This window comes from Notamacropus eugenii, chromosome 3, assembly GCF_028372415.1.
Source record: "Notamacropus eugenii isolate mMacEug1 chromosome 3, mMacEug1.pri_v2, whole genome shotgun sequence".
Taxonomy (NCBI): domain Eukaryota; kingdom Metazoa; phylum Chordata; class Mammalia; order Diprotodontia; family Macropodidae; genus Notamacropus; species Notamacropus eugenii.
The window spans coordinates 477,911,280-477,923,813 of NC_092874.1; the positions used below are offsets into that span (position 1 = coordinate 477,911,280).

General features: G+C 44.6%; 1 protein-coding gene across 4 annotated transcripts in view; it reads left to right on the forward strand.

Annotated features, from left to right (window-relative positions):
- Window positions 1-195: 195 nt before the first annotated feature.
- Window positions 196-12,534, forward strand: part of CHDH (choline dehydrogenase) — a 31,758-nt gene continuing 19,419 nt past the window's right edge. For 2 of the 4 annotated variants that reach the window (XM_072599060.1, XM_072599058.1), the window contains exons 1-3: window positions 196-284; window positions 9,727-9,771; window positions 10,400-10,463. The gene's annotated coding sequence lies outside the window, so the exon portion shown is untranslated. The remainder of the gene's footprint in view (window positions 285-9,726; window positions 9,772-10,399; window positions 10,464-12,534) is intronic. The other 2 variants (XM_072599061.1, XM_072599059.1) reach the window with 1 other exon arrangement.

The window sequence follows — 12,534 nt, forward strand, 5'->3', positions numbered from 1 at the left end:
CTGGGGGCGGGGAGGGGGGTCGCGGAGGCGTAGTGGGACGGCGCGTTCGGCCGCCCGCGGGGCACCCTTGGTCCTCCAGGGCTAGGAGACGGGGGAGGGGCGGTGCCTGGCAGGCCCCCGCGGTGGGGGTGGGGACCCTCCCGCGCGGGCGCAGCAGTTGAAGTTTAGCCGGGACGGACCCGCCCCCTGCCCGCCCCTCCTCGGCCTCCCGGACCGTCCGCAGGAGGGTCCAGCTGGGTGCCAGCCACGCTGCACTGACGGAGCCGCCGGGCAGAGACAGCCGGGTGAGGGCTGGGGGATAAGAGAGGGGGACTGGCAGGAAGGGAGGGGCTGGGGGGCGCGGGAGACGTTGGGAGAGGGGGGCAGGAGGGGAGGGCAGAGGAGGAGGGGGCCCTGGGGCAAGGGGTGCCCTGGCACCGGGGGAGGGGAGGAGAGAGGAAGAGGTGGGGCCTGGCCGGGAAAGGGGTTCTGGGGTAGGGGGTGCCCTGGCCAGGAGGGGGAGGAGAGTGGAAGAGGAGAGGAGCCTGGCAAGGAGGGGGCAGCACCTCCCCAAATGTCCCCAGGGGCTCGCTAGCCTAGGCCCTTTCTCGGGTTGTAATCATGGCCAGGGCCAGGCACAGGAAGGAAGGAGAGGGCCCATGCCAGTCTTGTGGCCCCTGCTGCCCTCATCACGGGAGATAAGATTTGTGAAGAGTTCAGCCCAGCGCCTTCTGCAGAGCGGGCGACTTCTAAACGCTTGTTCCCTGCCGGGTGTGGTGAGGACAAGTCTCTAATTGCCCTTGGCCCTAGGCCAGTTCTGAGCAGGCCGGCACTTTAGACGGACCATCCAGGAGGTACAGCCTGGCTCAGAGCCAGGACTAGCTCTTCTCCCACTCTCCTCCCTCCCCACTGCCCCCCAAGATGTTTGCAAACCCAGGTTATTGAACTTGGTTTGAGATTCCCTGACATAGATTAACCCCTGTGCCTGTTGAGGGAGGTTTGCCTTTGAAGGGACACTTCATTTGGCTGTTCATGGGATTGGGGAGGGGGCTGGGAAGACCTGCCAATCAATTGCATCTCAGATCCTGACCATTTTGTGCCCCTTGAAATGGAGGTCAGAGTGTTGTTGTGTGGGCCAGGGAGTTAACTTAAGTGAGAGCTCCAAGAAAGGGTTTTAGAGCAGATACAACTTCCTGGTCTTATTATTAGGATTGGAGGGGACCATCCCTCCCACGTGACAAATGAGGAAACTGAGGCCCAGAGAGATGAACTTTCACAGTTCAGCCCAAAGAACACCTCCTACTGGAGTCATTACTGGACAGCCTGCCTCCCCCCAAGCCTAGGGAGCCTCAAAGTCAGGGAAGACCCTTGTTCAAGTTCATTTTCAGCTGCCCCTCCCTAGAGCCCGGTGAGATAGACAGGCCTTTAGCACATGAGCAAACTAAGGCCCAGGAAGGGTCACTTTTGCACACGAGTCATCCACTGAGTCATCCTGCTTGACTGCTATCAAATTTGGAGGAAAGAAATGTGGTTCATCTGGAATACTGGGAGGTATTGGGGAAAACTTCCTGGAGAAGGTAGATTTCAACAGGGCAAGACTGGGGGGAGTCAGTGACATTTGAAAGAACATGGAAAATAAGAATGGTGCGACAGGTCTGGAGAAAATCTTGTCATTTTCAAAAAAACAAATCAGCCAGAGCAGAGCCTGCCAATTCCAATCCCCTAGGCCCAGAAATGGACTCTAAAGGACAGTAATCGAACATGGAAATGAAAAAGTGTTTGAGGAAGGGCCTTGTTTCTCTTCTGAAGCTAGTAAACTGACCAGTTAGGGGAGTATGGTCCTTACAGGTTACCCAGGTTTGATCAGTGCTTTTGATCAAGTATCTCATTATCCTTGAAGAAAACAACACAAACACAAAAAAACATGGAAAGCAGCAGAAGAGGCAAGAAGACGGTGTAAAGTGTTGACTGGCTGGGTCCAAAGAGTTAATGGTTAAGGGTCAGCTTGGCAAAGGGTGTCTCAGGTGCCCCAGGGGCTCTGGCTTCAGTACGGATAGCAGACAACGTATTTGAAGATGGACCCTAGCCAGGAATGTTATAGCCAATCCACTGGATGTGTCAGGATACCTATAAAAGTACTATAGAGCATGGGGCTGAAAATTCACAAAGGATCCAGTCTTGTACCTGGATTTTTAAAAAATCTGATTGCATAGGTGCAGGTTGGTGAAGGCCATATCAGGCAGCCATTTGTCCACAAAAAAAGAAAGAAAGAAAGATAGAAGGGGTCTTAGTGGACCGCAAGCTGAGTCAGCATGAGATGTGACCCCTGAAGAATTCTGAGTTGGGCTTCAGTGAGAGGCCGGCTCCCAGGAATAGAGAAGTCTTAGCCTTTCTGTCCTGGGCCCTGCATGGACCTCATCTGCTTCTGGGCACCAGGGCCCTGAGCAAGATCTTGATAAGCCAGTGAGGGTTCACAGGAGGCCAGTCCAAATGGTGAACCTGAGGATTGGTGAAGGAGCTGACCTCACCCAACCTGATTCCAAGGGCTGTTGGGTGGCTAAGGGAACATTAGCCTCATCCTTTGAGACTAGGGGACAGAGCCAGGAACAATGGAATGGAGGCTAGAATTCACCAAAAATTTCAGAACAATTGGAGAGCTGTCCCTGAAGGCCATGGTCATCAGTCTCCAGAGATAATGAGCTTCCCTTCAGTGGAGGCCAGATGGTTACTGGGATTCCTTAATGGGTCAGGCAGTTGCTGAGGTCCCTACAGCTCTGAAATTCTGTTTTTGTTTCAGGCCAGGATGGGTGGTAAGAAAGGACCAAAGAGGGTGGGATGAGAATGGGGAGGGGGGTGCACAGAGTAGGCTAGATTGGCCTCAATGGAGAGTTCTTGAAGAAAGGAACTTGATAGGGCTTAGGGGAGAGGGCAGCCTTGAGTCTATTTCGTAGGCACAGGAGTCTATTTCGTAGGCAAAGGGATTTTGAGCACAGCGTTATTTGTACGTTAGGATAGCTACTCAGTGTAGAGGATGAATTGGGGAGGGAGACCAGCTGGAGAGAGGAATGGCATAAGAAGGAGCAGACCAGGACCTAAAATAAGAGATGAAAAGCCTGACATTGGTAGCAGTGCTGGCGAGAGACACCGTCATTTTCCTCCCCATCCCTCACCCCCCTTTCGGGGATGGACCCACATATCTCTCACAGGGATTCCTAGGGTCTCCTGACCTTGGCATCTTCCAGCCTTGGCAATAGCATCTTGGCACAGTGGACCCAAGGCTTCTCTCTCCGGATCTTTCTTGGAAAGCAGGAGTTTGCATTTTAGCAAGTTCCCAGAAGGAAAATATTCATGGGGGTGGGGGGGTTGGATTTGAGCTCAAAGACAAATGCAAAAGTCATTATTCTTCAGAATAGGAAGTGAGTCAGTCAGCAGTTTACAAAGAGAATGTGGCTTTCCCGCGTCCCAAAGGAACTCATACCTCTAGCCAGGCAGAGCAGATCTTCAAGAAGGGTTCAGTCAACAAGCATTTATTAAGTCCCTCTTGTGTGCTCTGCAACAAAAGTAAGAATTCCTTGCCCTCAAAGAGCTTAAACTCTTATTGTAGAGGTGGGGTGGGTTATAGATCTGTCACAGCCCTTCATTAATCACCTACTCCTTGCCTAGCTGGGCTAAGGACCAGGCCTACAGAGACCACAGTGAAGCAGAATCCCTGTCCTCAAGGTGCTTGGGACAGGTAGGGGTGGGCAGGAGGAAGGAGGGAAAGGTAGGGCTGAGGAGGGAGGGGATAGTCACAGGATTTATGCCCTGAATTAACCCCCTTTGCTATCCAGCTTCCCCCCAGCTAATTTCAACCAGTCAGGTGTGCCCATAAGCATCCAACTGCTAGCCTGAGATGGAAAATAGAACATTCGCTCTTATGGTCCCACTAGGTGAGGCAGTAACTTATGTCAGGGGAAAAAGCCCTAAAGGTGCTGGGATGGGGAGGCTGGGGGAGGGAGATCAGAAATCCCACTTCTCATGAGGAAGGGGCTGAGGAATGCTGGCTGATCTGGATTAGACTGCAAGTCTGGGATAACCAGCTGGCAAGGGGACAGATCAGCTGGCACCTGAGGAGGGGAAGAGGTCAGAGGGTCTGAGGCCTGAGTGGGCGTTGCCTGTGGGGGAGGGGCTGAAGAGGAAGGCACCTCAGCAAGACACTGGGGGGGGGGAGGGGGGGGCGGGCACCATGGGAGGAGATGCAGGGTAGATGTAGAAGGTGAAGGAGTCAGGAAAGAAAGGAGGTTGGGCTAGAGGAAAAAGGGAGGGAAACTAAAGGCAAAAGAGGGTGGCCAGGAAAGGGGTGGCATAGGAAATGGGGTGCTGGGGGAGATTGGGGTGGGGATAGAAACTGGGGAGGTGATGGGAATAGAGGCTGGGAGGGGAGCAAAGCCCTGGGATCCATAAGAAGGGGGTCATCCAAAATGTCTGGTTGCCCCCATTGCCCCTTTGTGGGGCGGCTCTAGCTATGAGCCTCTTACAATCTTTCCTGAGAATTGGGTTCTGAGAGAGCTCAACAAGGTTAAAAGCTTGCCAACAGTATAATTTCAACTGCAAGAGAGTATTCATTTTCAAAGTTCCAAGAACCGGCCATTCTTCATGGTCCTCTAGGAGATACTGAGGCCAAACAGTATTGCAAAAGAACATAAGCTTTTTTCTTTTTAAATTTTTTAAGGAAACTAAAATTTTCCCAATTTTATAAAAGACAGTCCAAGGTGAACTTTTGGGAATTGAAACGGATTGACCCATTATAGATATGGGGGGCTGGAAGTCTCTTCCTCCATAGAGGAGGATCTAGGAGTAAACCTCAAAAACCAGACAAAATAAAACCACAAAAACATACCTGAACTTTTCCCAATCCCCTGGCACCAAGAGAATTTAAAGAATTGGGCATGCATTTCCAAACAGGGCATCTCTCCTTGTCCTCCATGCTTCAGAAAGTGTGCCTAGGTCCATGGCCTCCAACACAACCACTGGGCCAAGAACCTGCCTCCTAGCTGTCTGACCTGCTGGGATCTGAGAGGTCAGGCCCACAAAGCACTTCCAAGGTACTTGGAGAGCAAGAAGGCGATAAGGAGAAGGGGAGCTCAGAGGGAAGTGACTTCCCAGGTCTTCCCACATCTGTCCCAAGCTCTGTCCAGTAGCTGTTCTCACGATTTTCCTCCCCTGCTTTACAGAAGGAAGGATTTTCTTAGCACAGCCCCTTCTTGTGTTTCACAAGAAGCAGCCCTGGCTTAGTCACACAGCCAGCTTCTCTCCTTTGAAAAGGGCAGTGAGGCTTGCATCCTGCTACATGCATGAGTTCTGCCAGCCCCAGGGCCAAGGACATGGCCCAGGGATTACCCTTCTGCCCTGCTTTTGGGTCAGAGCCAGGCAAAAGCAAACTGGATTCCTTGGAGGACAGAAGGAATTTCCCCACAGATATTTTTTTTTTAACTGACCAGAGACTCTGGGCCTCCACCTGGTTTCATACTACCCTCCCAGAAGGAATTTTCCATTTTGTTCCTTCTACAAATATTTCCCCAGCTACAGACTCCTACCCAAATGTAGCCCTCAGTGAAATAATTGTCTTCTACAGTGACCTAGCATCCCAAGCTGGAAAAACACATTTTGGGAAAGACAGGCCTCAGACCAACTATTAATTGAGCCCCCAACCACTGGGAGAAAAGCGTTTCTCTTTGAAAAAAGACTGTAGGGTCAGAGAAAATCCCCTGAAAGTGGAGGTGTCTGACTTGGGTCAGAATTGCAGCTGTGCCACACAGTACCTGGGTGACCTTGCCTGGTTCCTTCACTGAACTGGGCTTCAGATTCCCCATCTCTAAAATGAGGGGGCTGGACTCTATGGCCTTGGAAGTTCTTTCTAGCTCTAAAAAATAGGATTCTGCCCTGATATTCTTCTGGGAGGATAAAGGAGTCACTTCATCTCAGAGCCATTTCCTCAGGTACATAGTAAGACAGTTGGGCTTATACTGGGTCCCCAACCCCTGCCACGGTTCTGGTGAGTAGGGCTGTGTCCAGCTGGAGACCACCCACGAGACTTAAGAAATGCTACCCACCCAACCCCAGCCCACCTTCCCAGCTGCTCCAGACTAGTCACTTCAGGGGCTGCTATTGGGTCCTGCTGTGGGTGTCAGCACTGCTGCAGGACACAGAAGGCTCTGAGGGAACATTCCCCCACTCTGGGCGGCAGGAGATCTGCAAAGAAACAAAGCCACTGTTGTCTGCTTTGTGAACTGGAGTATTCAGTTCAACTTCAACCAAGTTTGTGGGGGAATCCTGAGTCAGAGGAGAGACAGAGGTGGGTAGAGAGAGAGAGAGAGGAGTGAAAAGGAAGAGGAGACAGAGATGAGGAGGGGAAAGAGGAGATGAGACAGGGAGAGAAAAGAGAGGGAGGGAGAGAAAGGATACTCTTGGGCAGAACCTTACAAGCAAATCAGAACGTTCAGAGTCCCCAGTGAATATGAGGTCTCTTGGTGGGTGACCTCTTCAGCTTGGGTCACAAGGCCTTGTCATTGTTTGTCCAGACCTCTCCTGAGCCAAACAAGGGGTTCAAGGTCATTTCATATTCTGTGGGCACCCATGAAATAAGCCAACTATCTCTGACTGTCCCTCTTTGTGATGACCTCAAAGCTAGTACTTGTTGGAGTTGGGATTTGAACTCAAGACTTTTCCTGACTATAAGTCCATTATCCTTAATATGGATAGAAAAAGCCCTGTTTTTATGTCCTTCCCCCTATGTAATATAAGGCAGCTAGGTGGCACAGTAGGTAGAGCACTGGTCCTGGAGTCAGGAAGACCTGAGTTCCAATATGGCCTTAGACAATTAGCTGGGTGACACTGAGCAAGTCACTTCATCCTGTTGGCCTCAGTTTCCTCATCTGTAAAATGAGTTGGAGAAGGAAATGGCAAACCACTCCGGTATCTTTGCCAAGAAAACCCCAAATGGAGTCACAAAGGGTCAGACATGACTGAAAAACACCAAAGACAATGCCAGCTTCTCTAGGACAAAGTCTATTTCCTTTTAATCTGTAGAAGTTTCCTGGAACAAGTAGGTGATTAATTAAAGCATTTGCTTCAATACTACATAGAACACTCTCCACCCATGTATTGAACCCTCCCTTGTCACAAAGAAAACATTCAGAAGTGACCCTCAAAGAGACGTGTGTGTGCACCCCTCCATTCCCATAGCACCCCACCTCTCTCCCCAGAGGAGGAAAGTTCTACATTGTTCTTTTGGTTCTGTTTACTTCATTCTGCATTAATGCCTCCAAGCTTTTCCCTTTTTAAAATCTGGATATTTTCCATTTGTTTCTTCTACACAGTAATCTCTATCAACATGCCGCCATTTGTTCATCTCTTCTCCAGTTGATGGGCACCTACTTTGGTTTCCAACACAAAATGTGCTGCTTCTAGTGGTTTGGTTTATGTGAGGCCCTTCTGCCTTTGCCCTGCTTGGGGGATATTCTCTGTACTTGGATTTTCTGCCCCAAAGGGTCCAAGCAGTGTTCTGACCTTCCTCACGTTATTTGGGTAGGATGTGTGTGTGTGTGTGCGCTCCTGTAAGAGAACCAGTTTCAGCGGGTTTCCTGACATATAGATGACTGGCTCTCTGGAGTCATAGAGAGTGAGAATCTGATGGCATGGATGCATTCAACATGCCCAGGAATGGGCACTCTCCTCTAGTCTCTGAGAAAGCACCAGACTGGAATCCTCTCTGCCTTCCACCCCAAACACTGCTGCTAGAGAGAGATGCTTTTCAGGGTGTGTAAGGGGTTCCCTTCCATTTGCAGACTATGGGTTTGGAATAGTGCCTATGCTATGAAGGATGCTTCACATACTGGCAGGTTTGGTTAAATAGCTTTTCTTTGCTTCTTTGAGGAAGAGCAATATATTTGGAAATGAAGGATGTAAAGACATGGCAGGGTGGGGGTGAGGGGTGGATAATGCTGAGAATTGGGTTTCTTTGGTATAGGGAACTCCTCCAGGGAGGAAATGCCTTCTGCAAATACAGGTGGGCCCTTTCTCTATAATATAGTCTTAAAGAAATAGCCAGAGCACAGAGACTTGAACCCAACACCTTCTGGCTTTGAGATGGCTTCTTTCTCGCCTCTGTGGCTCTGATAAAGACAGCTGTAAAAATTAGCTAACAAACCAAACTGCATGCATCTTGAACCACTTTGTTAGGAAATGGTCAATTCTATGTCTTAGGATAAGATTTTTATCAAAAATTTTAAGTGCAGAATACTTCCCCACCCATCAGTTTCTCCTCTCACTCCGGCTATGTTAATTTTGTTCACCCAAAAGCCTTTGGATTTTTATATCATTTCTATATCAATTCTATATTATATATATATACATATATATCAATCATATCAATTCTATACAATTAGAATGATCTGTTTTATCTCATGTTCCCTTTAAGGAAACTGATGCACAAGTAAAGGGACTTGCTCAGATTCTTACAGCTTACAAAGTGTCAGAGCTCAGGTCCTCCCAACTCCAAAACTATGGCCTGCTACCTTTACATGTTTACTTACAGCTCATTGTGACTTAAGGAGGAAAAAATTTGGTATTATCCTGTCTTCTGCCAAAGTCCTCCCCACTTTTCCTGGTTCTTCTTTCAGAATAGGAAGCCCTTCTCCCAGTAATCTGTGTGCTTGGGCTTATCAAATATTGGCCTCTCCTGTTTGCAGTACTTGCTTATCTGATGTGTTCCAGTGACCTACTTTTCTGTTGTCTAACTGATACCACCAAGGAAGTGTTTGTCATGGCCTTTTCTCCTTTGTGATATATTGATTCCACACCCCCTTTGCTCTTGCTTTTTTCATATTTTCCTTTTGGATCAAAGTCTTTTTGTTCATCTAAGTGAATTTTGTTATTTTTAGTATAAAATAATCCCCGTGGCAACTTGATTGGCAAGGTACCAAATCCATAAGTTAATTTATATAGTAAAGGCATTTTTTATCATATTGGGGTGATTCAACCATGAGCCATGACTATTTCCAATTATTTTTCTCCTTAGTTTCCATAAAGAGGATTCTGTAGTATCTTAATCTTAGTATATCTTGGTAGGTTAATTCCTCAGAGGCATTTTGTAGTTATTTTAAATGGTATTTCTCATTCCTGTCACTTTTCTCTAATTTTGGAAGTACTTTACAGATATTGATTTTGTGGATTTGTTTTGCATCCTACTTTGCTGAAGCTGTTGTCTGTTTTTTGTTCTGGTTGTTTTTGTTTTCATTTAACTAACTCTCTAGGGTTTTCTATGTAAATCATTATACCACCCTTGTATAAGGATAATTTTGTCTTTTTTTCCATTCTTCATATTTTTAGTTTTCTCTCATCTTATTACTATCAACAGCATTTCTAAAATTGTCAAATAGGAATAAGGAGAGGAGCATTCTTGATGTACCGCTATATTCACAGGAGAGGCATCCTGTGTTTTACAAATATTATTAACTCTTAAGTTTTGTACATGTTCTTTTGAGCATATTAAATAAGGGCCTTTCTGTGCCTGTTAGTTTCAAGGTAATTACTCAAACATAAAGTGCTGCATTTTGTCATAGGCTGTTTGTATGTCTAATGACCTTACTGTATTATTATTGCTATTAATTATGTTAATAACAGCAATATTAATGTTTATAATACAGTTAATATTATGTTATTAATATTATTAATTATGTGACTAATTATGGTAATTATTTTCTGAAGGTTGAACCTTCCTTATATCCCTTGGATAAATCCATCTTGGTCAAAGTGAGTATTTTTTTTTGAATATGTTGAGGAAGTCATTTTGCTAAGTTCTTACTTAAATTTTTGCTTCCATATGTATGAGGGAGATTAGCATATATCTCTTTTGCTCTTATCCCTTCCTAGTTTAGGTATTCATGATATTGGCCCTGTAAGAATACTTCGGTAGTCTCTCAATTATTGAGAATAATTTTGTAGCAAGTATTCGTTTTTCTTGAATCATTTGATAAAATTTGCTTGTGAAATCATCTGGACCAATCAATCAGTAACCATTTATTAACCTTTATTATGCTTTATGCTAAATAGTGAAGATACAAAGAAAAAAGAAAAAAATGGTTCTTGCCCTCAAAAAGCTTACATTTTAATGGGAGAGCCTCTTGTCTGTGTGTGTGTGTGAATGATTTTCATAATTCAGTTTTCCTCTTTTTAAAACAAGCTAATGGTTTATTGATTTTTTTAAAAAATAGTTCTTGGTTTTACCATTTTACTTATCTTTTAAATTTCTCTTTAATCAGTTTCTTCCAATTTTCAAAATGTCTTTTTGTCCTCTTTTGAGTTTAATCTCTTTTCTAGTTATTTTAATTGCACAATCAATTCATTAATCCTATTTTTTTTCTATTTTGTTACCTTCTAGATTTAGAGAAAGGGAGCCCACAATTTTCTTCCAAGAACTACTTTAGTGGCAATCCTAAATTCTGGTATGTTATTCTCTTTCACGTAGTTTTGTGGTATGTTCTTTAAATGTACTCATTGTTTAAGGCTTTGTACTTAGTTTCCATTCTTGTGTTTTCAGTTTTTATTGAATTGCAGCCTATAAATAATACACTTTTCTGCTTCTTTACATTTATATATGATGTTTTTGTCCCCTAGAACGTGGACTATTTTTATGAGGTACTTTGTGATGAAATGTGTGTGTGTCTGTATGTATATATAATATTCCCATTCACATACCATGTCTTTGAAACCTAATTTTTCTAACAGTACATTTAACTTGGCTTTTTCTTTTGCTTATCTTTCTGTTCAACTTATTTAGTTCCCACAGAAGAGCATTAGTCTCCTACTGTTATTACTTAAATATTTTTTGCAATTCAGTTAAATTTTCCCATATGAATGTGGATGCTATGCCTTTTGATCCATGTATACTTAATAACATTGTTTTATTTTCCTTTAAGCACAGTATAGTTTTTTGTCACAAATTTTTATTGTTGCCTTATCTACAGTTATCATTGTAACTCTTTTTAAATTTTTTTTATTAAATGTATTTATTTTTAGTTTTCAACATTCCTCTCCACAAGATCTTGAGTTCCAAATTTTCTCCCCATCTCTCCCTTCCCCCACCCCAAAACACCATGCATTCTGATTACCCCTTCCCCCAGTCTGCCCTCCCTTCTATCACACCCCTTCCTTCCCTTATCCCCATCTTCTCTCTTTTCTTGTAGGGCAAGATTGATTTCTATACCCCATTACCTGTATTTTGTATTTCCCAGATGCATGTAAAAACAATTTTTAACATTCATTCCTTAAACTTTGAGTTCCAACTTCTGTCCCTCCTTTCCTCCCCACCAATCCCCGCTGAGAAGGCAAACAACTTAATACAGGCTATATATGTGTGGTTTTGCAAATGACTTCCATAAAAGTCATGTTGTGAAAGGCTACCTATATTTCCCTCCATCCTATGCTGCCCCTTGTTTATTCTATTCTCTCTTTTGACCTTCTCCCTCCCCTAAGGTGTTTACTTCTAATTACTCCCTCCTCCCATTTGCTCTCCCTTCTATCATCCCCCATCCCACTTATCCTGTCCCAGTGATTTGGCCAGTCTTATTGTCTTTAAAGCCTAGAGGACATCTATTTTACATATCCCTTGTTTTCTGTAATTCTCTTGTTTGTCTCACAGAGACAGCAACATCTGGGGGGCATGGAGAGCCATTCCCATGATAATGAACACAGTCTCAAAGAACAGTTTCCCCGAATGTCTTTCCTGATCTCCTGGCCCTCAACAAAGTATTATACTCAGTTTTGCTGGGTAGGTGATTCTTGGTTTTAATCCTAGCTCCTTTGACTTCTGGATTATGATATTCCAAGCCCTTCAATACCTTAACGTAGAAGCTGCTAGATCTTATGTTATCCTGATTGTATTTACACAATACTTCAACTGTTTTTTTTCTGGCTGCTTGCAGTATTTTCTCCTTGACCTGGGAACTCTGGAATCTGGCTACAATATTCCTAGGAGTTTTTCTTTTTGGATCTCTTTCAGGAGGTGATCAGTGGATTCTTTCAATATTTATTGAATTTTGGTTCTAGAATATCAGGGAAGTTTTCCTCGATAATTTCATGAAAGATGATGCCTAGGCTCTTTTTTTGATCATGACTTTCAGGTAGTCCAATAATTTTTAAATTGTCTCTCCTGGATTTTTTTCCAGTTCATTTGTTTTTCTAATGAGATATTTCACATTGTCTTCTATTTTCTCATTCTTTTAGCTTTGTTTTGTAACTTCTTGGTTTCTCATAAAGTCATTAGCCTCCATCTGTTCCATTCTAATTTTTAAAGAACTATTTTCTTCAGTGAATTTTTGAACCTCCTTTTCCATTTGGAAAATTCTGCTTTTTAAGGCATTCTTCTCCTCATTAATTTTTTGGGCTTCTTTTGCCATTGGAGTTAGTCTATTTTTAAAGGTGTTATTTTCTTTAACATTTTTTGGGTCTCCTTTAGCAAGCTGTTGACTTGCTTTTCATGGTTTTCTTGCATTGCTCTCCTTTCTCTTCCCAGTT